The following is a 26,581-nucleotide window of genomic DNA, read 5'->3' on the forward strand; positions in this document are numbered from 1 at the left end:
CAAGACAGAAATCAGATTGATTATATTCTTTGCAGCAAAAAATGGAGAAGCTCTGATCATAAACTCCTTATTGCCAAATTCAGACTTAAATCGAAGAAAGTAGGGAAAACCACTAGACCATTCAGATATGACCTAAATCAAATCCCTTATGATTATACAGTGGAAATGAGAAATAGATTTCAGGGACTAGATCTGATAAATAGAGTACCTGATCAACTATGGATAGACATTGGTGACATTGTACAGGAGACAGGGATCAAGACCATCACAATGGAAAATAAGTGCAAAAAAGCAAAATGGCTGTCTGAGGAGGCCTTACAAATAGCTGTGAAAATAAGAGAAGAGAAAAGCAAAGGAGAAAAGAAAGATATAAGCATCAGAATGCAGAGCTCCAAAGAATAGCAAGGAGAGATAAGAAAACTTTCCTCAGCAGTCAATGCAAAAAAATAGAGGAAAACAACAGAATGGGAAAGACTAGAGATCTCTTCAAGAAAATTAGAGATACCAGGGGAACATTTCATGCAAAGATGGGCTCAATAAAGGACAGAAATGGTATGGACCTAACAGAAGCAGAAGATATTAAGAAGAGGGGGCAAGAATACACAGAGGAACTGTACAAAAAAGATTTTCACGACCCAGATAATCACGATGGTGTGATCACTCACTTAGAGCCAGACATCCTTGAATGTGAAGTCAAGTGTGCCTTAGAAAGCATCACTATGAACAAAGCTAGGGGAGGTGATGGAATTCCAGTTGAGCTATTTCAAATCCTGGAAGATGATGCTGTGAAAGAGCTGCACTCATAATGCCAGCAAATTTGGAAAATTTAGCAGTGGCCACAGGAGTGGAAAGGGTCAGTTTTCATTCCAATTCCAAAGAAAGGCAATGTCAAAGAATGCTCAAACTACCGCACAATTGCACTCATCTCACACGCTAGTAAAGTAATGCTCAAAATTCTCCAAGCCAGGCTTCAGCAATGTGTGAACCGTTAACTTCCAGATGTTCAAGCTGGTTTTAGCAAAAGCAGAGGAACCAGAGATCAAATTGCCAACATCTGCTGGATCATGGAAAAAGGAAGAGAGTTCCAGAAAAACATCTATTTCTGTTTTATTGACTGTGCCAAAGCCTTTGACTGTGTGGATCACAATAAACTGTGGAAAATTCTGAAAGAGATGGGAATACCAGACCACCTGACCTGCCTCTTGAGAAACCTATATGCAGATCAGGAAGCAACAGTTAGAACTGGACATGGACCAACAGACTGGTTCCAAATAGGAAAAGGAGTATGTCAAGGCTGTATATTGTTACCCTGCTTATTTAATTTATATGTAGAGAGCATTATGAGAAACGCTGTGCTGGAAGAAGCACAAGCTGGAATCAAGATTGCCAGGGGAAATATCAATAACCTTTTATATGCAGATGACACCACCCTTATGGCAGAAAGTGAAGAGGAACTAAGAAGCCTCTTGATGAAAGTGATGGAGGAGAGTGAAAAATTTGGCTTAAAGCTTAACATTCAGAAAACTAAGATCATGGCATCTTGCCCCATCACTTCATGGGAAATAGATAGGGAAACAGTGTCAGACTTTATTTTTTGGGGCTCCAAAATCACTGCAGATGGTGATTGCAGCCAAGAAATTAGAAGACACTTACTCCTTGGAAGGAAAGTTATGACCGACCTAGATAGCATATTCAAAAGCAGAGACATTACTTTGCCAGCAAAGGACCGTCTAGTGAAAGCTATGGTTTTTCTAGTGGTCATGTATGGATGTGAGAGTTGGACTGTGAAGAAAGCTGAGCACCGAAGAATTGATACTTTTGAACTGTGGTGTTGGAAAAGACTCTTGAGAGTCCCTTGGACTGTAAGGAGATCAACCAGTCCTTTCTAAAGGAGATCAGCCCTGGGTGTTCTTTGGAAGGACTGATGCTGAAGCTGAAACTCCAATACTTCGGCCATCTCATGCAAAGAGTTGACTCATTAGAAAAGACTCTGATGTTGGGAGGGATTGGGGGCAGGAGGAGAAAGGGACAACAGAGGTTGAGATGGCTGGATGGCATCAGTGACTCGATGGATATAAGTTTGAGTGAACTCCGGGAGTTGGTGATGGACAGGGAGGCCTGGCGTGTTGCAATTCATGGGGTTGCAAAGAGTCTGACACGACTAAGTGACTGAACTGAACTGAACTTATCTGATATATATATTTATATCTGATTCATGTTGCCACGCAGCAGGAACTAACAGAACATTGTATAGCAATTATCCTCCAATTTAAAAAATTAATGAAAAAAATAGTTACAGTAATACAATAAAAAAATAGGAATGGAATATAAAGATTAACTGTTTCCTTCCAAATACCTCCATCATCTCCACTACCTTCATTTTGTTTAGATTGCAGAGCATATGACTTCTTCTATAGTCCCCATAATAGCTATTAATAGCACAATAGCATAATAGTTATTAACAGAGCATCAGCTAAATGTCTCATTTGATTAAGCGTTTAGGTTACTCCTCCTCTAACCTCAATGACATCCCAAGCCATAAAAATTAAGACCACAGACCCAAATGCTTCATTCAGTTCTGACACCCTTATGACATTGAAACATGTATATTATTATATGTGTAATGAATCGCCAGTCCAGGTTCGATGCATGATACAGCGTGCTTGTGGTTGGTGCACTGGGATGACCCAGAGGGATGGGATGGGGAAGGAGGTGGGAGGGGGTTTAGGATGGGAAACACATGTACACCCATGGTGGATTAAAGTCAATGTATAGCAAAACCAATACAATATTGTAAAGTATTTAGTCTCCAATTAAAATAAATAAATTTAAAAAATTAATTAAAAAAAAAGGCATGTACACATTTGAGGGCACCCAGAATAGAGTGATCAGGAGGATCAAGCTATCTGGAAGCTATCAAAGGAAGAAAAGTGGGATAGTTTAGGTAGTTCTTCTGGAGATGAACAAGAGATGTGATCATTATACTCAAATATTTAAAGAGCTGTTACATAAAAGAGTAAAGATAGCGGCAACTGCTAACACATACATAGCACTTACTATATGCTGGACTGTGTTTTAAGCACTTTATATATATCAAGTCTTAGTCACTGAAACACTTTGAATTAGTTAATATTATTTATGATTGACTCCATTGTACAGATGTAGAAAAATAAAGTACCTAGAGAGGTTAAATTACTTGCCCCCAAATCATAAATTTAGCATAAGAGTTAAGATTCAAGCACAGATAGTTTGGCTCCAGAGTCCATGCTCTTAATTAGGATGTCAGAGACTTCTTTGTTTCCTGAGGGAATAACTAGACTCAATGGATAAAAGTTGTAGCAATGCAGGTGGATTTCAACTCAATATATTAAGAAATTTCCTAAAGTTTTAAGCTGTTCAACACATGAACAGTCAACTTTTTTCTTTGTGACTATAGAAATACTTTAAACACACACACACACACACACATACCAATATTCATGCTTCTCTTAGATTTTAACAAAAACTCAGGGTTTTTTACACTTTATCACATTGAATGGAAGAGACTAGTCATTTTCCCTAAAATTATTTTCAAATATAATTTTAATTTTTACTTGGTATGGAATCATCATATGTTTTGATGGTTATTTCTTGCCTGTTTAAAAAAGAAAATGTTTTAATTGAATTTGTACTATGTCTAATAATAATAATAACGACTATTATTACTAAGATGTCTTTAATAGTAATGCTGTCAGAAATCTGATGTGTTCTCTGAATTCCATTATCTAAGACTGTTTAACTATAATCCACAATTCCCATCCTCTAAATCAAGTTATAGATGTATATGACTGTATTTCTCATCAAAACTTGAATAAAAATAGACAATAGATTAAAACTGAAATAAAAACACTCCAGTTAAAATAAATATATCAATTAAAAAAAAAACTTGGTAAAGAGAAGGAAATATAATCTTATGTGCATATCTAAATAAACTTACTAATGACAAATTTAACTTAGTAAAAAAAAAACCCACTAATTTGAAAAATTCTATAACCTGCAAAATATCTTATTTAATTATATAGAGCAATAAATAAAATTAGTTCCCCTACAATTTTCTAATGAAAACATCTAAATCAGTATGAACCATATATCTTCTAAATTCATTACATAAATTTTGAAGACAACCTACCATGTTTTAATATTCTTAGTACTTAAATCACTAATGATGTGTGAGAGGGGAACATATAAATGTTGATCTGTATTTTGAGTTGCTCCTACACATGGGAAAATTGGTCCATGGTATTTTCAATTTGGAAAGTACTCATTTAATATTGTAATGATTGTGTTGTTTATCGAAGACACACATGGTATAATTTGTTTTTAATTTTAAAATTTGTATCTTTTTAAAATTTTATTTTATTTAAGTATTACTTCCTTATTAATTAGCAGGAACAGTAGATTGTGACCATTGCTAATTCTGAGATTGTACTTGTGTGTGCTAAGGCACTTCAGTTGTGTCTGACTCTTTGCAACCCAGAGTCTCTAGGTGTGGCTCAATCAAGTCTATTTAAAAACTCTCACAGGTTATTTGGACACTCAGTTCTAGTTATGAATCACACTCAGTTCTATGTATGAATTCATGGTCTTGAAAAAGAAAACTTCATAGATTTCTGAAATAGTCCAAGCTTGTGGTGTTTGCTTTTTCAAAAAAAATAGATCAATGGTCTATTCATTTGTATTGAAACCACATTTATTCTATAGCAGAGCTAAAAGGTTAAATGTCCTGGGATCCTGGAAACTTAATTGTTTGAAAGTTTGAAATGCTGGCTGGGTCACTGCCTTCACATACTGGGAAAAATATTTTGCACCTGTATTGTTTTTGACCTCTTTGCTACAGGCTAAAGTAATCTTTTTCAAACTTTCTTTTAAGCACAACTCAATGAGTGTGATATGTGGGTAATTCAAATTCTACTGTAATAATAGAGTTTATAAATCATGCATAGCCAGACATCCTGGAATGTGAAGTCAAGTGGGCCTTAGAAAGCATCACTACGAACAAAGCTAGGGGAGGTGATGGAATTCCACTTGAGCTATTTCAAATCCTGAAAGATGATGCTGTGAAAGTGCTGCACTCAATATGCCAGCACATTTGGAAAACTCAGCAATGGCAACAGGAGTGGAAAAGGTCAGTTTTCATTCCAATCCCAAAGAAAGGCAATGCCAAAGAATGCTCAAACTGCCGCACAATTGCACTCATCTCACATGCTAGTAAAGTAATGCTCAAAATTCTCCCAGCCAGGCTTCAGCAATACGTGAACCATGAACTTCCTCATATTCAAGCTGGTTTTAGAAAAGGCAGAGGAACCAGAAATCAAATTGCCAACATCTGCTGGATCATGGAAAAAGGAAGAGAGCTCCATAAAAACATCTATTTCTGCTTTATTGACTATGCCAAAGCCTTTGACTGTGTGGGTCACAATAAACTGTGGAAAATTCTGAAAGAGATGGGAATACCATACCACCTGACCTGCCTCCTGAGAAATTTGTATGCAGGTCAAGAAGCAACAGTTAGAATTGGACATGGAACAACAGACTGGTTCCAAATAGGAAAAGGAGTACGTCAAGGCTGTATGTTGTCACCCTGCTTATTTAACTTATTTGTAGAGTACATCATGAGAAACACTGGACTGGAAGAAGCACAAGCTGGAATCAAGATTGACAGGATAAATATCAATAACCTCATATATGCAGATGACACCACCCTTATGGCTGAAAGTGAAGAGGAACTAAAAAGCCTCTTGATGAAAGTGAAAGTGGAGAGTGAAAAAGTTGGCTTAAAGCTCAACATTCAGAAAACGAAGATCATGGCATCCAGTCCCATCACTTCATGGGAAATAGACGGGGAAACAGTGGAAACAGTGTCAGACTTTATTTTTTGGGGCTCCAAAATCATTGCATATGGTGACTGCAACCATGAAATTAAAAGACGCTTACTTCTTGGAAGGAAAGTTATGACCAACCTAGAAAGGAAATTCAAAAGCAGAGACATTATTTTGCCAACAAAAGTCTGTCTAGTCAAGGCTATGGTTTTTCCTGTGGTCATGAATGGATGTGAGACTTGGACTGTGAAGAAGGCTGAGAGCTGAAGAATTGATGGTTTTGAACTGTGGTGTTGGAGAAGACTCTTGAGAGTCCCTTGGACTGCAAGGAGATCCAACCAGTCCATTCTGAAGGAGATCAGCCCTGGGATTTCTTTGGAAGGACTGATGCTAAAGCTGGAACTCCAGTACTTTGGCCACCTCATGCGAAGAGTTGACTCATTGGAAAAGACTCTGATGCTGGGAGGGATTGGGGGCAGGTGGAGAAGGGGATGACAGAGGATGAGATGGCTGGATGGTATCATTGACTCGATGGACGTGAGTCTGAGTGAACTCTGGGAGTTGGTGATGGACAGGGAGGCCTGGCGTGCTGTGATTCATGGGGTCGCAAAGAGTCAGACACGACTGAGCGACTGAACTCAACTGAACTGAAGATAGAAAATTTTAAGAGATGAAATAAAATACATAAATTGAAGCTGTAGTATCCTATTCACACATTTCAATTGATTATCTTGCATGTGCATCTCATTTTGGAAAACACTAGAGAAGGCAATCAAGAAACAATGAGAAATGGGAAAACAGTCAAGTATCACAACATGTCTACCTTGTATATGGGCTTCCCAGGTGGAAAAGAAACTGTCTCCCAATTCAGGACATGAAAGAGATGTGGGTTTGATCTTTCAGTTGGGAAGACTTCTGCTACTATTTTTGCCTGGAGAATCTCATGGTTGGAGAAGCCTCGCAGGCTATGGCCCATAGGGTCACAAAGAGTTGGACAGTACTGAAGTGACTTAGCATGCACTGCCTTGTATACAAGTGGCCTCAGTTTTACATCATTAGGTCTGTAATATAGTTAAAATCCTGAGAATTTTTATTCATTCCAAAGTGTACATTTTAGTGCAATAAATGATTGTGTGCATACAATTTGTTACATAAGTGATCTGAACCTATATTTTGAAATAAAGGGGAAAATTAGTGACAGAAGTCAGAAGAGAATGGAAGTCATATTTAGTTCTAAAACAAAACAAAACAAACAAAAATAAAACAGCAAAAAGCCCTGACAATTTAAGGTTTTTAATCATAGCACAAATATTTTTCAAAAGTGAGTGTGAAATAAAGACATTGTTTTTATATTGAAATAAAAAAAATTGTGTGAGTTGTATGGCTAGCGGAAAGTACAAAAACATATACAAGTAAGAATTCTTCAGGTAGAAGGAAATTACCTAAGGTAGTACTTCCTAAAAAAAAAAAAAAAAAGCATAAGACAGCACATATTTGGGTGCAGAACATGAATATTAAGTATTTACACATAATAATGATAATCTGGTAAGCTTAAAATGAAATTTATAAATTTAAATTCAAAATTTATAGTGGTAATAAAGATTGGTGAAATAATTGGAGTTAAGGTGTTATAAGAAGCTTGATTCTCTGGGAGTTGTAAAGATACAAATTTGTGATATACTTCTATAAATTAAAACATAAGCACTAAATAATAACTAAAATTATATAAATAAAATAATAGAGAAGGAAATGTAATTAAAATGTTTGATTAATATAAAGGAAAGCAATAAAGGATAAATAAACAAAAACATGGCACAAATAATAAAACTAAAATGATAGATGTAAATCCAAACATAAAGCTATTACATTAAAAGCAAATTGACTGGGGACTTCCCTGGTGTTCAGTGAGTAAGAATTTGTCTGCCAAAGCAGGAGACACAGGTTTAATCCCTGGCCTCTGAAGTTTCCACATGCTGTAGAACAACTAAGCCTGCAAGCCTTAACTACTGAGTTTGTTTGCCACAACTGCCCAAGCCTGCGCATCTAGATCCTGTGGTCTGTAACGAGAAGCTACTGCAGTGAGAAGCTCATGCCCAACAAGAGTAGCTCCCGCTCACCACAGCTAGAAAAACGCCCGCACACAGCAACAATGCAGCAAATTCTTTACCCTCTGAGCCACCAGGGGAACCCAAGAATACTGGAGTGGGTAGCTTGTCCCTTCTCCAGGGGATTTTCCTGACCCAAGAATCGAAAAAGGGTCTCTTGCATTGTAGGTGGGTTCTTTACCACCTGAGCTACCAGGGAAATCCAAGAAAGACCCATTGCTGCCAAAAATAAATAAAATTTTAAAAGTCAAATGGACTAAAATCAACAAGTTATAGAGGTTTTCTGCATAACATTGGGCCTATAATTAACAATACTGTATTTTACACTTAAAAATTTGGTGAGTAGTTCTCACGTTTGATTTTCTTACCACAGAACAGTATATGGACTAAGTACACCACTTAAAACATGAATCTGCACAGTGGATTATAATAAACCTAAAATATAAGAGAACATGATTTTTTTTTTAATGGAAAAGGGATACACTGTGTACCTTAATGGATAATAAGCCTGTGGAGCTAAACTAATGTCAAAGTTACCTTTAAGATACATAAAGGTAAATAGGAATATTTTATAATAGTAAAGGGGTTAATCCAACAGAAAGATGTAATAATTCTAAATATGCATGTACCCATTGACATAGCTCTAAAGACCATAAAACTATAATTTATAAAAGGAAAAGTAATGTGCAAACTGACAATTATAGTTGGGAACTTCATCATATTTATTTAAATAACTAATAGAACAAGAAGAAAAGAATATACAGTAGAGATATAGAAAAGTTGAATAACATGATTGACAGAAATTGGCATAATATAAAGACATTACACCAAATAACTGCACAATACTATACATTTTCTTCAAGTTCACATGGAACATTTAACAAAAGTGACCATAGGCTAGGCAATAAGCAAGTCTCAACAAGTATCAAGTACTCAGTCATATGGCATATGTTTGCTGCTCACAGTTGACCAAAGCTAGAAATCAACAACAGAAACGAAAAAATAAAAAACCTAAACAATTGGAAATTAAAAATATAATCTATGGATCAAAGAATAAATTACAATGGAAACAAGAAAATATTTTTAAAACATTTTGAAGAGCATGAGGTAAATACAGTATTGAAATATTTGTGGGGTGTAAAAACCTATTTAAAACTTTGGATGCAAAAACCCATTTAAAACTTTATAACTTTAAATTTGTAAATTAGAAAAAAGGAATAGCTGAAAAGTTAATGACTTAAGTATCTAGTTTAAGAAGCTAAAAACAGAACAGCAAAACAAAGCCAACATATATAAGAGGAAAAAATAATAAAATTATCATCAGAAAGAAACGAAAGATGCAAAAGCTTTATGCTAATATATTGAAAACTTAGATGAAATAAGCAAATTCCTTTAAAAAGAAAGCATATTAATTCTGAAACAAGGGTTAAGTAGAAAATATGGATTACTGTATGTATACTAAAGACATTGTTTGATCATTAAAAACTTACTGACATAGAGAATTCCAGGTGTGGATGTCTTCATTGATTAATTCTCCCAAACACCTAAGGAAGAGAAAGTAACAATTATTCAAAAAATCTTCCAAAGAACAGAAAAAGAAGAGTGACTTTTCAATTTATTATATGAAAAAAACATAACGTTGATACCAAAATCTGATGAGGTCATTAATAGAAAAAAATCACAGACTTATATCTCTCATAAATATAAACACCCCTACCCTTAAACATTTAATCTAATTCAATACATAGAAAGGATACTCTACCACAATAAAACAGGATTTAATTCAGGTTAGTTTAACATTTGAAATTCACCACATTAACACATCAAAATAAAAAAGGGAAAATTATATGAGCATTTCAATATGCAGTCTAACAAATTCATGGTAAAATTTTAGCAAATAAAAATTGGAAAGAAACTTCCTTAACCTGATAGAGGATATATAAAGAAGACTAGAGAAAATACAAATACGCAGTGCTGAAGCATTAGAAATATTCCCCTTAAGCTCAGGAACAACAAAAGGATATCTGCTAGTACAACTTCAATGTAATATTTTACTGGAGGTTCTAGCTAGTGCAATAAGGAAAGACAAATATAAACAAAATGTCAAGAATAGGGGGAAAAAGAAATAAAACTGTTAGTATTTACAGGCAGCATGTTTATGTAGAAAATCCATAATACCTATAGACACACAATTAGAATTAATAAGATAATTTAGCAAAATAGATATAAGATTAAATGTGAAAATCAATTGTATTTAGGTATACAACCAAACAATTAGAAAATATTTTAATAATGCAATTTTTCAGTTCAGTTCAGTTACTCAGATGTGTCCGACTCTTTGAGACCCATGGACTGTAGCACACCAGGTTTCCCTGTCCCTCACAAACTCCCAGAACTTGTTCAAACTCATGTCCATCAAGTCAGTGATGCCATCCAACTATCTCATTCTCTGTTAGTCCCCTTCTCATCCCACCTTCAACCTTTCCCAGCATCAGAGTCTTTTCCAATGAATCAGTTCTTCACATCCGGTGGCCAAAGTATTGGAGCTACAGCTTCAGCATCAGTCTTTCCAATGAATATCAGGACTGATTTCTTTAGGACTAACTGGTTTGATCTCTTTGCAGTCCAAAACTCTCGAGAGTCTTCTCCAAGACCACAGTTCAAAAGCATCAATTCTTTGGCATTCAGCTTTCTTTATAGTCCAACTCTCACATCCATACATGACTGCTGGAAAAACCATAGCTTTGACTAGACGCAATTTGTCTGCAAAGTAATGTCTTTGCTTTTTCATATGCTGTCTAGGTTGGTCATAGCTTTTCTTCCAAGAGCAAGCGTATTTTAATTTCATGGCTGCAGCCACCATTTGCAATAATTTTAGAGTCAAAGACAAATAAAGTCTGTCATTGTTTCTATTGTTTCCCCATCTATTTGCCATGGAGTGATGGGACTGGATGTAGGATCTTAGTTTTTTGAATGTTGAGTTTTAAGCCAGCTTTTTCACTCTCCTCTTCCACTTTCCTCAAGAGGCTCTTTGTTTCCTCTTGTGGCAGAAAGTAAAGAGGAACCAAAGAGCCTCTTGAGGAAAGATCTACTCTGCATCATGGGCTTCCTTGGTGGCTCGGAGGTTAAAGCGTACGCCTGCAATGCGGGAGACGTGTGTTCGATCCCTGGGTCAGGAAGATCCCCTGGAGAAGGAAATGGCCACCCACTCCAGTATTCTTGCCTGGAGAATCCCATGGATGGAGGAGCCTGGCAGGCTACAGTCCACGGGGTCGTAAAGAGTCGGACATGACTGAGCGACTTCACTTTCACTTTTCACTCTGCATCATGGAATCAGGTCCCATCACTTCATGGCAAGTAGATGAGGAAACAGTGAAAACAGTGACAGACTATTTTTTGGGGCTTCAAAATCACTGCAGATGGTGACTTTAGCTATGAAATTAAAAGAAGCTTGCTCTTTGAAGAAAACTCATGATCAACCTAAACAGCATATTAAAAAGCAGAGACATTACTTTGCCAACAAAGGCCTGTCTAGTCAAAGCTATGTTTTACCAGTAGTTATGTATGTATGTGAGAGGTGGACTATAAAGAAGACAGAGCACCAAAGAATTGAACTGCAGTGTTGGAGAAGACTCTTGAGAGTCCCTTGGACTGCAAGGAGATCCAACCAGTCCATCCTAAAGGAAATCAATCCTAAATATTCATTGGAAAGACTGACGCTGAAGCTGAAACTCCAATACTTTGGCTACCTGATGCAAAGAACTGACTCACTGGAAAAGACTCTGATGCTGGGAAAGGTTGAAGGCAGGAGGAGAAAGGGACGACAGAGGATGAGATTGTTGGATGGCATCACTGACTCAATGGACATGAGTTTGAGTAAACTCCAGGAGTTGGTGATGGACAGGAAGGCCTGGTGTGCTGCAGTCCATGAGGTTGCAAAGAGTCGGACACAACTGAGGGACTGAACTGACCTGAACTCCGCATATATGTTAAATAAGCAGGCTGACAATATACAGCCTTGACGTAGTCCTTTCCCAATTTGGAACCAGTCTATTGTTCCATGTCCAGTTCTAGCTGTTGCTTCTTGACCTTCATACAGATTTATCAGGAGGCATGTAAAGTGGTCTGGTATACCCACCTCTTGAAAAATTTTCCACAGTTCGTTGTGATCTATACAGTCAAAGGCTTTGGTGTAATTAATAAAGCAGAAGTAGATGTTTTTATGAAACTCTCTTGCTTTTTCTATGATCAAACGGATGTTGACACTTTGATCTCTGGTTCCTATGCCTTATCTAAATTCCACTTGAACATCTGGAAATTTTTGGTTAATGTACTGTTGAAGCCTGAATGGAGAATTTTGAACATTATTTGCTAGCACGTGAAATGAGTGCAATTGTGTGGTAGTTTGAACATTCTTTGGCATTTCCCATTTGGGGATTGAAATGAAAACTAAACTTTTCCAGTCCTTTGACCACTGCTGACTTTTCCAAATTTGCTGGCATATTGAGTATAGCACTTTAACAACATCATCTCTTAGGATTTGAAATAGCTCAACTGGAATGCCATCACCTCCACTAGTTTTGTTCATAGGGATGCTTCCTAAAGCTCATTTCACTATACATTCCAGGATGTCTGGTTCTAGGTGAGTGATCACACCATCATTGTTATCTAGGTCATGAAGATCTTTTTTGTATAGTTCTTCTGTGTATTCTTGCCACCTCTTCTTAATATCTTCTGCTTCTGTTAGTTCCATGCCATTTTTGTCCTTTATTGTGACCATCTTTGAGTGAAATGTTCCCTTGGTATCTCTAATTTTTTTGAAGAGATCTCTAGCCTCCCCCAGAAATTCTCTGTTTTCTTCTATTTCTTTGCATTGATCATTGAGGAAGGCTTTCTTATCTCTCCTTACTATTCTTTGGAACTCTGAATTCAAATCAATATCTTTCCTTTTCTCCTTTGCCTTTAGCTTCTCTTCTTTTCACAGCTATTTGTAGGGCCTCCTCAGACAACCATTTTGCCTTTTTGCATTTCTTTTTCTTGGGGATGATCTTGATCACTGCCTCCTGTAAAATGTCACGAATCTCTATCCATAGCTCATCAGGCACTCTGTCTATCAGATCGAATTCCTTAAATCTATTTGTTACTTCCAGTGTATAATCATAAGGGGTTTGATTTAGGTCATACCTGCATGTGGTTTTAAGCATTTTGTACGTATGTTAATGACATATAGCATAAGTACAAAATACTCAAAATAAATTTAGAGATATATGTGCAATGCCTCTACACTGAAGGATATAAATCAATGTTAAGATAAATTAAAGAAAACATAAGTAAATAGAGCTATATACTATATTCAGAAGGTTCCTTCCCAAATGATTCAATGTAATCCCAATAAAATTTGCCCTGACTTTTTGTGATAACTGACTAGATAATTTTAAATTTTATATGGAAATAAGAGCCAATAATATACAAGACAATTTGAAAGATAAATAACCAATGTGAAGGATATGTATTATTAAGTATAAATATTATATATTGATATATGTTACCATATATCAATTATTAAAAAGTGAGAGCAATTAAGATGATGTATGCAGGTCAAGAAGCAACAATTAGAACCTGATATGGAACAATGCACTGATTCAAAATTGGAAAAGGAGTACAATGAGGCTGTGTATTGTCACCCTGCTTATTTGAACTACATGCAGGGTATATTGTGTGAAATGCCTGGCTGGATGAAGCACAAGGTGGAATCAAGATTGCCAGGAGAAATATCAATAACCTCATGTATGCAGATGACACCACCCTTATGGCAGAAAGCAAAAATGAATTAAAGAGTGTCTTGATGAAGGTGAAAGAGGAGAGTTAAAATACTGGCTTAAAAGTCAACATTCCAAAAACGAAGATCATGGTATCTGGCCCCATCACTTCATGGCAAATATATGGGGAAACAATGGAAACAGTGAGAGATTTTATTTTCTTGGGCTCCAGAATCACTGTGAACAATGACTGTAGCCATGAAATTAAAAGACACTTGCTCTTGGAAGAAAAACTGTGCCAAACTTAGACAGCATATTAAAAAGAAGAGACATTACTTTGCAGACAAAGGTCCATATAGTCAAAGCTATGGTTTTTCCAGTGGTCATGTATGGATGTGAGAGTTGGACCATAAAGAGAACTGAATGCCAAAGAACTGATGCTTTTGAACTCTGGTGTTGGAGAAGACTGTTGAGAGTCCCTGGGCTGCAAGGAGATCAAACCAGTCAATCCTAAAGAAAATAAACCCTGAATATTCACGCCCAACTCTTTGTAACCCAATGGACTATACAGCCTATGGAATTCTCCAGGCCAGAATACTGGAGTGGGTCACCTTTCCCTACTCCAGGGTATTTTCCCAACCCAGGGATTTGAACCCAGGTCTCCCTCATTGCAGGAGGATTCTTTGCCAGCTGAGCCACAAAGGAAGCCCCAAAATACTGAAGTGCGTAGTCTATCACTTCTCAGGGGATCTTCCCAACCCAGGAATTGAGCCAGGGTCTCTTGAATTGCAGGTGAATTCTTTAACAACTGAGCTATCAGGGAAGGAAGGACTTATGCTGAAGCTGAATTGCCAATACTTTTGGCACTTGATGCAAAGAGCCAACTCATTAGAAAAGACCCTGACTCTGGGAAAAATAGAAGTCAGAAGAAGAAGGGGATGATAGAGGATGAGATGGTTGGATGGCATCACTGACTCAATGGACATGAGTTTGAGCAAGCTCTGGGAGATGGTGAAGGATAGGGAAGCTTGGCATGCTGCAGTCCATGGGATCACAGAGTCATACACCACTGAGCAACTGAGCAATAACAAGAAGTATCAGCCTGAAGACAAGTAACCTACAATACAGACTGAGTTAAAAGAGATGCCTATATAGATATGGTCATATGAATTGTCTCAAAGTTGTTACACATTGAAGAAAAATTAGATTTTCAATAAACAGTACTAATCAACTGGATATCTTCTAGGGGAAACAAAAAAAAAGTGATTCTTGACCTGATCTCACATTACACACTCAAATCAATCCTAGATGCAAAGTAGACCCAAAGGTGAAAGGTAAAAGAGTAAAGTTTCCAGGAGGTAAAAAAGGAGACTATCTTAGTGATAGAGGAGTAAATGTTTCTTAAACATGACACAAAAATATATAACCATAATGGAATAAAATGACAGATTTGGCTTCTGTTATCCAGTTATCATTAACTCTAATACTCTTTCTTTTCACAGTAATGGAAATGTAAAAAAAAAATAATGTATAAAAAAGACATTTGTTCTTTCAATATCTTGAGAGAAATAGTATAGTCATGACAATAGTAGTAACAATAATAATGAATATGCTTATTATCCTTTCTGTTTAAAATAGTTGCTGTTTAAAATATGATTTCAAAGATACTATATCATTTCATATAATTTTACAATGTTTTACTCATTTAGATTTTTCTGAAGTGAAATTTTTCCCTCAAAATTCTCTGTTCTTTTAATATAAATTTGTTTATTTTAATTGGAGGCTAATTACTTTACATTAAAAAAATTCTCTATTCTTTTTCAGTTTATGTGTACATTACTTCAAATCTATCTTTTATAAAACTGACTTCCTTATTGTCCTATTGTTTTTGCTCCACTTGTTTTCATTCATTACTATTCTTGCAGTTGTATCCCCTGGTAACTGAATGAGTCAATCCTTCAAATTTGAACAAGAAAGTATTATGTGATTTTCATTAATTTATTCATTCAGCTAATTAATATTGAGCATTGTAAAAAGTTGATAAATGACTCCTCAAAGTATTCATATCAAATCCCTGAAACCTGTGAATGTTGTTTTATATGGAAAAAAGGACTTTGCACATGTGACTAAATTAAAACCTTGTGAACAGGAAATTATTTGATTACCCTGGAAGACACTAAATATAGTCACCAGAGTTCTTATAAAGAGGGAAACAACTGGGTTAGAGAAGAATAAAGCAGTTTGATGATTGGCCTTGTTTCCATTGTGGCCCAAGAACTAGCCTCAACCCCCCTCAACTAGGGTCCAGGAGTCCCTGGAGAACATTGTTTTAGACAATCTCCCACAGATAAGACAGCCTTTGTGGAAGTCCAAATTTCCAGGAGGATGATTATAGGTTATAATGAGAGCAAAAAATATAAATTTGGGTGCTTGGAGAGGGTCAGAGCAATACTTGACTTTATATACATCATCCCTCCCTTAAGGTAGCACAGTATACTGCTAAAAGAAATCTCCTTGGCCTATAATTTCTCCCATAAGAGACAGTAAGGTTGTGTGAGTGAGCATCCAGCTTCCTTGCAGTGTATGATGCTGTCAAAAAGGATCATTTCTCTGTCACCACATCTAGAATACTGAGTCATGAGCAACATGGATGGAAGCAAGAAGAAGCTGAGAGAGCAGCAGATATGACCCTCCTAGGGCATTAAAGGAAAATAAATCCTATAGCCCTGGGATTTCTTTGGAAGGAATGATGCTAAAGCTGAAACTCCAGTACTTTGGCCACCTCATGAGAAGAGTTGACTCATTGGAAAATACTCTGATGCTGGGAGGGATTGGGGGCAAGAGGAGAAGGGGACGACAGAGGATGAGATGACTGGATGGCATCACTGACTCGATGGGTGTGAGTCTGAGTGAACTCCGGGAGTTGGTGATGGACAGGGAGGCCTGGAGTGCTGCGATTCATGGGGTCGCAAAGAGTCAGACACGACTGATCTGATCTGATCTGATAGTGTTGCAAACTACATCATGAAGCCTACCCACGAGCTGCTGGAGATGACTTGCTCAGGAATACCTACAACTGGCCCTCATGCACCCCCAGAATATCATGTGCTTTATTCATACATACTCCCACCCTGTGGCTGGTTCCTTGTATATATTTTTAATGATGGTGAGAGTGAGCTTTGAAAGAGAGTTAGTGAGCATGCACAGAAAGCTGGCATGAATCTGTGGGCCAAAGAGAAACCACAAACATGAGCTTTGGTTCTGCCACTAGGAAAGTAAAATGGAGACTTTCAGCAGTGGCCCTGGTACACTGTAAGATAGAAAGATGGTTACAAGCTTAAGAATTCTGCTGCAAAAGGGATCAAGAAACATGGAGCAGAAACAGCCATAGAGTGTTTGAGGAAACCCCAGAATCCCTAGCAGGTCTGATGGAAGGTATTTATCTCCCAAAGAATAGAGGAAGTTACTGCTTCTTCAAATGTGAAGCCAGTAATGTAAGACTTCAAGAAACGTGAAAAATCAAAGAAACGTGATACCACAAAAGTATCATTTATGATTTATTTAATAAATAATTCAAAACAGCTGTTTTAAGAGAGTTCAATAAGCTACAAGAAAGCACAGAAAGACAATTCACTGAAATTAGGGAAACAATAGACTAACAAATTTAGCAGTTTATAAAGTGGTGGAAATCATAAAAAAATTCTCAAGCTGAAGAATATAGTGAATTAAATAAAAATGCAATACACAGCAGAGCACCAAGCTGAATAGATCAAACAGAAGAAAATGGAAAGTTTTTCCATTCTAAGAATGGAAAAACAGGACTTTTGAAATTATTGAGTCAGAATAGAACAAAGAACACAAATGAAAAAGACTGAAGAAATCCTATGTGATCTACGGGATACCATCAAGAGAAACAATTCGTGAATTATTGAAGAAAACTTATAGTTCAGGAGAGAATGAGATGGTATATTCAAAGGGCTGAAAGAGAAAAAAAAGAATATTACTCAGCTATAAAAAACAACACATTTGAGTCAGTTCTAATGAGGTGGATGAACCTGGAGCCTATTATACAGAGTAAGTCAGAAGAGAAACTTCAATACAGTATATTAATGCATATATATGGAATTTAGAAAGACAGTAATGACAACCCTGTGTGCAAGACAGAAAAAGAGACACAGACATAAAGAACAGACTTGGACTATGTCAGAGAAGGAAGGGGTGGAATGATTTGAGAGAATATTATTGAAACATGTATATTACCATATGTAAAATAGATGACCAGTGCAAGTTTGATGCATGAAGCAGGGCACTCAAAGCAGATGCACTGGGACAACCCAGAGGGATGGGATGCTGAAGGAAGTTCAAGATGGGGGGACACATGTACACCCATGGCTGATTCACGTCATTGTATGGCAAAAACCACACTACAATATTATAAAGTAATTAACTTCCAGTTGAAAAAAAAAAAAAAAAAAACCCTGCCAACAAAGAACATTCTATCTAACAAAAGTTTTACTTCCTAAATTAATGAGAAAAAAAGATCTCAGACCAAAAAAAAAAAAAAAAAATTACCATTAGATGTTTCTTACAAGAAATGAAAGTTCTTCAATGTGAAATTAAAGGATAATAACTGATAACATGAAAAGATATGAATATATTCAACACACTTGGAGTATATAGTCAAATTCAGAATACTTTAATACTGTAATATGATTATATGTTAACTTAATTGAAGTTAAGTATTTATCAGTGAAAAATAAACTATAACATTAAGAGTTTTTTTAAACTGATGGAACTGCAAGGCAAAAACTTTTAGTAGATACACAAAAGATAAAGGAAAAGGGGAATAAAAACAACTTACTATGATATTAATCAATTTATAAAGGAAGGCAGCAAGAGATGAAGGAAGAAAGAAACAAGGGAACTATAAAACAATAAGAAAGAATAACATGACATTAGTAAGTTTTTATTTATTAGTAATTACTCTAAAAGTAAATGGATTAAATTTTCCAAATAAAATACATAGAGTAGCTGAATGAATGTAAACACAAGACATAACTATATGATACTCACAAGAGAGTCACTTCAGTTTTAAGATCACATATAGATTCAAAATGAAGTGATGGAAAAATATATGCCATACAAGTGGAAATCAAAAGAGAGCTTTCATCAGAAAAAATAGACATTAGGTCAAAAACCATAATCAGAGAAAAAGAAGGCCCTTTTATGATTATAAAGAGATCAATTCATAAGAAGATATAACAACGATAAATATATATTCAGCAAAGATTAGAATACCTAAATATATTAAGTAGATACTAACAGGTCTTTAGGCAAAAATATGCACTAATACAATAATAGTGTGGGACTTCAATACCCACTTGCAACAATAGATAGATTCTACAGATATAAAAATCAATAAGGAACAATTAAATTTGGAATATATTTTATACCAAAAGGGCCTAACAGTCCATCCAATAACATCAGGATACATATGCCTCTCAAGAGCACACAGAACAGTCTCCACAAAAGATCATATGTCAAAGAACATGCTTTAGAAAATTTAAGAAGATTGAAATAATATCAGACATCTTTTCCGACCACCATGATATTACAAATATTATACAGTATGATTACAAATCTGTAAATGTGACACTCTATATTAATAGAATGAAAACTGAAAATCACATAATAATTTCATAGGCACAGAAAAAGCATTGACAAAATATAACATTCTTCCATATAGAAAAAATACTCTCAACAAATTGGCTATAGAAGAAATGTACCTTAATGTAATAAAGGCCATCAATGACAAACTCTCATTTTACATTACACTAAATGTTTAAATGTTGAAAGCTTTTCCTCTGTGATCAGGAACAAGTACGACCACTCTTGCCACTCTTAGTCAACATAGTAGAGGAAGCCTTAGCCAGAGCAATTAGGCAAAAAAAATAAATACACAGCATCCAAATTAGGAATAAGTCAAATTATTTTTGTTTGCAAATATGTGATCTTGAATATAGAAAGTCTTGAAGATTCTACCAAAAACTACTAGAACTAATCAGCAAGTTCAGTACATTTGCAGGATACAAAACATATAGAAATCAGTTGCACTTTAATACACTAAAACCAAAATATCTGAAAACTAAAGGAAACTATCTAATTTACAAAAGTTTAAAGTAACACAATCCTTATAAATATATTTAGCTAAAGAAGTTAAATAGCTACACACTAAAAGCTATAAGATTTTGATGAAAGAAAATATATAAGATACAAATAAATGGAAAGACATTTCAAGTTCATGAATCAGAAGAATAATATTGTTAAAATGTCCAGACTACCAACCAAAAGCCATCTATAGTTTAAATGCAATCCTTACGAAAATGTCAATGGTGCTTTTCACAAAAATTGAAAACACAAATCTAAAATTTGTACAAAACCACAAAAGACTATGAATATCCAAAGAATTCTTGAGAAAGAACAATGTTGAAGACTCATAGTTCCTGATTATAAACTACTCTTAAAAACTAGAATGTACTTGCATAAAAAAATTATATAGACTATTATAACAGAATCGACAACCCAGAAATACCAAGACAAAAAAATGGGGAAAAGATAGCTCTTCAATAAATGTTTCTTTGAAAACTGGATGTCCACATGGAAAAGAATAAAAGTGGACTCCTATATTACACAACTCAAAAAATAAGTTTGAAATGTATTAATGACTTCAACATAGAAGCTGAAACTGTTCAGCTCCTAGAAGAAAAAAGGAAAAAAGCTTTTTGATATTCTTTTGTCACTGATTTTTTTTTTTTTTGACAGCAAGAAAGTACAGGCTAACAAAAAGAGAAATGAATAAGCTGAAAAGCTTTTTTACAGCAAAAAAAAAAAACAATACCAAAAAACAGCAACAGCCTATGGAATGAGACAACATGTTTTCAAATTGTCTGTCTGATAAAGGGTTAATATTCAAAATATATGAGACACTGATACAGCTCATCAGCAGAAATAATCCAAACAACCCTATTTTTTTTTTAAGTGAGCAAAGAAACTGGAGATACTTTGCCAGAATATTTATAAAAATGGCCAACAAGTACATGAAAAGATGCCCAACATAATAATCAGGGTAACTAATATCAAAACTAGAGTGTGATATCATCTCATATATGTTAGAATGGCTCTTATCAAAAATAGTAGAGACAAGTATTGGTGAAGCTGTGGATAAAAGGAAATTTGGGCACTTTGGTACAGATGTCAATTGGTATAGCCACTGTGGGCAACAAGAGGGAGGTTCTTCAAAAATTAAAAACAAAACTACCATATTTTTATAGCAACTCTACTACTGGACATATATCTAAAGGAAATGAAATCACACTTGAAGAGATATGAGACTTATCTATCACCTATCAATCATTTATCTAATTTAGCCATGATAAAGAAGGAAGTTCTGGCATTTATGACAACATGGAAGGACCTTGAGGGCATTATGATAAGTGAAGTAAGTTAGTGAAAGACATATACAGTACAATCTCACTTATAAATGGATTCTAAAGAAGCCATACTTAAAGAACAAACTGAGAGGTGGGGGGAAATGCAGAGGTAACATTCAAAGTGTACAAATGTTCAGTTAAAATATGGATAATTTCTGGTATTTATTGTGTTGACTATAGTTAACAACACTATATTATATACTTGAAATTTGGTATGAGAGTAGACCATAAATGTTCTCACCACAAAAAGAAATAGTATTTTTGTGATGTGATGGAAGTGTTAAGTAATCCTACTGTGGTAATTATTTTGCAATATGCATGCATAAAAAATCATCACATTGTACACTTTAAACTGAAACAATGTTACATGTTAATTGTATCAGCAAAATTCTGTAATAAAAGGAAAGACAATGAGAATAGAGAAGAACAGTATAGGAGCTATACTTTTGGTGGAGAAAATCCAGCACTCAGTGTTGTGAGTTGATTTGTGCCCCTTATAAAGATAAACACAAGTCTTACCAGTTGGTACTTGTGAATTTGACCTTATTTGGGAATAGTGTCTTTTACAGATGTAATCAAGTTAAGATGAGATAATTCTGGATTAAAGTGGGGCCGACTACAATGACTGGTGTCATTATGAAAAGGGGAAACTTGGCACACACACAGGGAGAGTGAATTTTGTGATGTTGGAGGCAGAGATTGAAGTGATGCATCTATAAGCCAAAGAATACCAATGCTTGCCAGCAACTGCTGTAACCTAGGGTAGAGGCATAGGCCTCCCTCAGAGCCTCAAGGAGCAAAATCTGCTGACACCTTAACTTTGGACTTAAAGCTTCCTGAAGTATGAGACAATTAAGCCACTCAATTTGTGGTAATTTGTTTTGACTGCCTTAAGAAATTGTCACACTTCAAATTATACTCAGGCATGAGCAAGAAAAGGGCATTTGCTATAATAAAAGAGAAGGCAGAAAATAGGGTTGTAATATGCCTGTAGATTAGTATATATTCAGTAGTGACGATGATGAAATTTTCCCCTAGCTGAGAGTAGGATACAGTGTAGCTATTATAGATTTGAGAAGAGAGGAAAAAGTGAAGAACACTCATCTTCAAGAATAGGAGAGCTATGAATAGATGATAGAAGTTTAATATTATTGCCAGGTACCATTAACAGTACACTTGCAGTTTGTCATAATAAATATGAATTGAAGCCAATCATCATGGTTACATGCCTTTCCTTAGTCATGTTCAGTTGCAAAAGTGCCACCAACCACTGTGGAGTAATAGGAGAATCGGATTTAACTAAAATTAGGGTTTTTGTTAGCAGAAATGTCAAAAGGAGAGTGGGGAGATGGAATTGAGGCTTTATGAAGGGAAACACTTGTGCTGATTCACCATGAGCGTGTAAGAATCTAATATAGGTAAGAATTTATAATGGGTAAGAATATTAGTAAAGCCATGGAGAAGGGATTGATGAGTTCAAAGATTGTAAATCAATGGTAAGTTTTGGAGGGGTGGAAACATTGTTGGAGTGGGGTTATTAAAGTTACCTGAGGCAGTGGTTGAAGAGTGAAATGCTAGAAAGTGAGGTTTTGGAGGGGTATGTATGGAAGTGAGCCATTGAAATTAGATGAAAGGCAAGATAATTGGACATTAAAGATGGCGGAGAAGAAGGATATGCACTCACCTTTTCCTGTGAGAACTCCAAAATTGAAATTAGCTGCTGAACAACCATCGACAGGAAAAAGTTGGATCCAGCCAAAATATGATACCCCACATCCAAGGGCAAAGAAGAAGTCCCAACAAGATGGCAGGAAGGGCAAAATTTCACTTAGAATCAAACCTTATACAGGCCAGAGATGCTTGAAGGGTGCAAACAAAGTCTTGTGTTCACAGGACCTAGGGACCCCATAGGAGACTGAGCCATACCTGCCTTTGAGTGTTTGAGTGTTTCCTGCAGAGGCACAGGTCAGTAGTGGCCTGCCTCAGGGACAGGGTCTCTGTGTGCAGCAGGCCTGGGAGGCACGATATGTGGCATCAGACCTTTTGGAGGATGCTGACATTAGCCCCATCATAAAGCCACAGAGCAGAGGACTCACAAACTGGAGAAAAGTAATACCAAAGAAGTTCTTGTAGTGTTACAAAAGTTCTATGGCCCACAACAGATTTCCCAACCTGGGGATCTGGCAAAGGGACTGTGAACCCTCAGGGAATTTGAACGCCAGTGGGATTTGACTACAGAACATCCACAGGACTGGGGAAACAAACTTTTGGATGGCACAAACAAAATCTTGTGCACACCAGGACCCAGGAGAAAGGAGCAGTGACCCCACAAGAGATGGAGCCAGAGTTGCCTGTGAGTGTCCAGGAGTCTCTGGTGAAAGCATGGCTCAACAGTGACATGCTGCAGGGTAAGGGGCACTGACTTCAACAGTCCTGGGAGCCACATGGTGCTGGCATAAGTCTTTTGAAAGAGGTCGCCATTACTGCCATTACTCTCACCATAGTTTTGCCTCAGGCCAAAGTACAGGGAGGGGACACAGCACCACATCAACAGAAAATTGGATTAAAATTCTACTAAGCAAGGTCCCACCTATCAGAGCAAAACCCAATTTGCCCACAGCCAGTACCTAGCAGGGCTTCCCTGGTGGCTCAGATGGTAAAGCATCTGCCTGCAATGCGGGGGACCTGGGTTCAATTCCTGGGTCAGGCAGATCCCCTGGAGAAGGAAATGGCAATCCACTCCAGAACTCTTGCCTGGAAAATCCCATGGATGGAGGAGCCTGATAGGCTACAGTCCATGTGGTTGCAAAGAGTCAGACACGACTGAGTGACTTCACTTTCACTTTCAGTACCTAGCATCAGGAAGCTTCCACAAGCTTCTTATCCTTATCCATCATAAGGCAAACAGAATGAATAGGACAATTAAAGAAAACTAACCAAACTGATCACATACATCACAGCCTTATCTGACACAATGAAACTATGAGCCATGGCGTGTAGGGATACCCAAGACAGATGAGTCATGATGGAGAGTTCTGATAAAAAATGGTTCACTGAAGAAAGGAATGGCAAGCCACTTCAACATTCTTGCCTTGAGAACCCCATGAACAGTATGAAAAAGCAAAGGGATACAAAACTGAAAGATGAACTCCTCAGATCAGTATGTGCCCAATATGCTACTGGAGAAGAGTGGAGAAATATCTCCAGAAGGAATGAATAAGCTGAGCCAAAGTGGAAACAATGCCCAGTTCTGGATGTGTCTGGTAATGAAAGTCAAGTCCAATGCTGTAAGAACAATAATGCATAGAAACCTGGAATGTTAAGTCCATGAATCAAAGTAAATTGGAAGTGGTCAAACAGGAGATGGCAAAAGTGAACATTGACATTTTAGGAATCAGTGAACTAAAGTGGGCTGGGATGCATGAATTTAATTCAGATGACCTTTACATCTACTACTGTGGGCAAGAATCCCTTAGAAGAAATGGAGTAGACCTCATAGTTAACAAGAGAGTAAAAATTGTAATCAGTTCAGTTCAGTTCACTCAGTTGTGTCCGACTCTTTTTGACCCCATGAATTTCAGCACGCCAGGCCTCCCTGTCCAATACCAACTCCTAGTGTTCACTCAAACTCACGTCCATTGAGTCGGTGATGCCATCCAGCCACCTCATCCTTTGTCGTCCCCTTTTCCTCCTGCCCCCAATCCCTCCCAGCATCAGAGTCTTTTCCAATGAGTCAACTCTTCTCATGAGGTGGCCAAAGTACTGGAGTTTCAGCTTTAGCATCATTCCTTCCAAAGAACACCCAGGACTGATCTCCTTTAGAATGGACTTGGGTGCAATCTCAAAAACGACAGAATGATCTCTGTTTCTAAGACAAACCATTCAATATCATAGTAATCCAAATCTGTGCCCCGACCACTAATGCCAAAGAAGCTCAAGTTGAATGGTTCTATGAAGACCTACAAGACCTTTTAGAACTAATACCAAAAAAAGAGATGTCGTTTTCATCATAGCTGACTGGAATGCAAAAGTAGGAAGTCAAGAGATACCTGGAGTATGAGCAAGCTTGGCCTTGGAGTACAAAATGAAGCAGGGCAAAGGCTAACAGAGTTTTGCCAAGATAACACACTGATCATAGCAAACATCCTCTTCCAACAACACAACAGACAACTCTACACATGAACATCACCAGATGGTCAATACCAAAATCAGACTGATTGTTCTTTGCAGCTAAAGATGGAGAAGTTCTATACAGTCGGAAAGAAAACTGGGAGCTGACTGTAGCTCAGATCATGAACTCCTTAGTGTCAAATTCAGACTTCATTTGAAGAAAGTAGGCAAAAACAATAGGTCTTTCAGGTATGACCTCAAACAAGTCCCGTATGATTAAACAATGGAAGTGACATATAGATTCAAGAGATTAGATCTGATAGACAGAGAGCTTGAAAAACTACAGATGAAAGTTTGTGACATTGTACAGGAGGCAGTGACCAAAACCATCCCCAAGAAAGAAATGCAAAAAGGCAAAATGGTTGTCTTAGGGTGCCCTTACAAATAGCTGAGAAAAGAAAAGAAGCAAAAGGCAAAGTAGAAAAGGACACATATACATGGGGGGTTGTAAAAAGCCTTTTTAAGTGAACAATGGAAAGAAATAGAGGAAAACAAGAGTGGAAAAACTAGAGATGTCTTCAAGACAACTAGAGATAACAAGGAAGCATTTAATACAAAGATAGGCACAATAAAGGACAGAAACTGTATGGACCTAACAGAAGGAGAAGATATCAAGAAGAGGCGGCAAGAATAGACAGAAGAACTATATAAAAAAAGATCTTCATGACCTAGATGGCCATGATGGTGTGATCACTCACTTAGAGCCAGATATCCTGGAGTCCACAGTCAAGTGGGCCTTAAGAAGCATCACTACGAACAAAGCTAGTGGAGTTGGTGAAATGCCAGCTGATCTATTTGAAATCCTCAAAGACGATGCTGTGAAAGTTCTGCACTCAATATACCAGCAAATATGGAAAACTCAGCAGTGGCCACAAGACTGGAAAAGGTCAGTTTTTACTCTAGTCCCAAACAAAGGCAATGACAAAGAATGTTCAAGCTACCCCACAATCACTCTTTCACACACTAGCAAAGTAATGCTCAAAATTCACCAAGCTAGGCTTCAACAGTATGTAAGCCAAGAACTTCCAGATGTTTAAGCTGGATTTAGAAAAGGCAGAGGAACCAGAGATCAAATTGCCAACATCTGTTGGATCATAGAAAAAGCAAGAGAATTCCAGAAAGACATCTATTTCTGATTCATTGACTATGCTAAAGCCTGTGGCTGTGTGAATCACAACAAACTATGGAAAATTCCTAAG

General features: G+C 36.7%; 1 pseudogene; it reads right to left on the bottom strand.

The window, feature by feature from the left end:
• The window catches only part of LOC129640074 (cylicin-1-like), a 155,031-nt pseudogene that overhangs the window by 14,727 nt on the left and 113,723 nt on the right, over window positions 1-26,581 (bottom strand).

Source organism: Bubalus kerabau, chromosome X (genome assembly GCF_029407905.1).
Source record: "Bubalus kerabau isolate K-KA32 ecotype Philippines breed swamp buffalo chromosome X, PCC_UOA_SB_1v2, whole genome shotgun sequence".
NCBI lineage: Eukaryota > Metazoa > Chordata > Mammalia > Artiodactyla > Bovidae > Bubalus > Bubalus kerabau.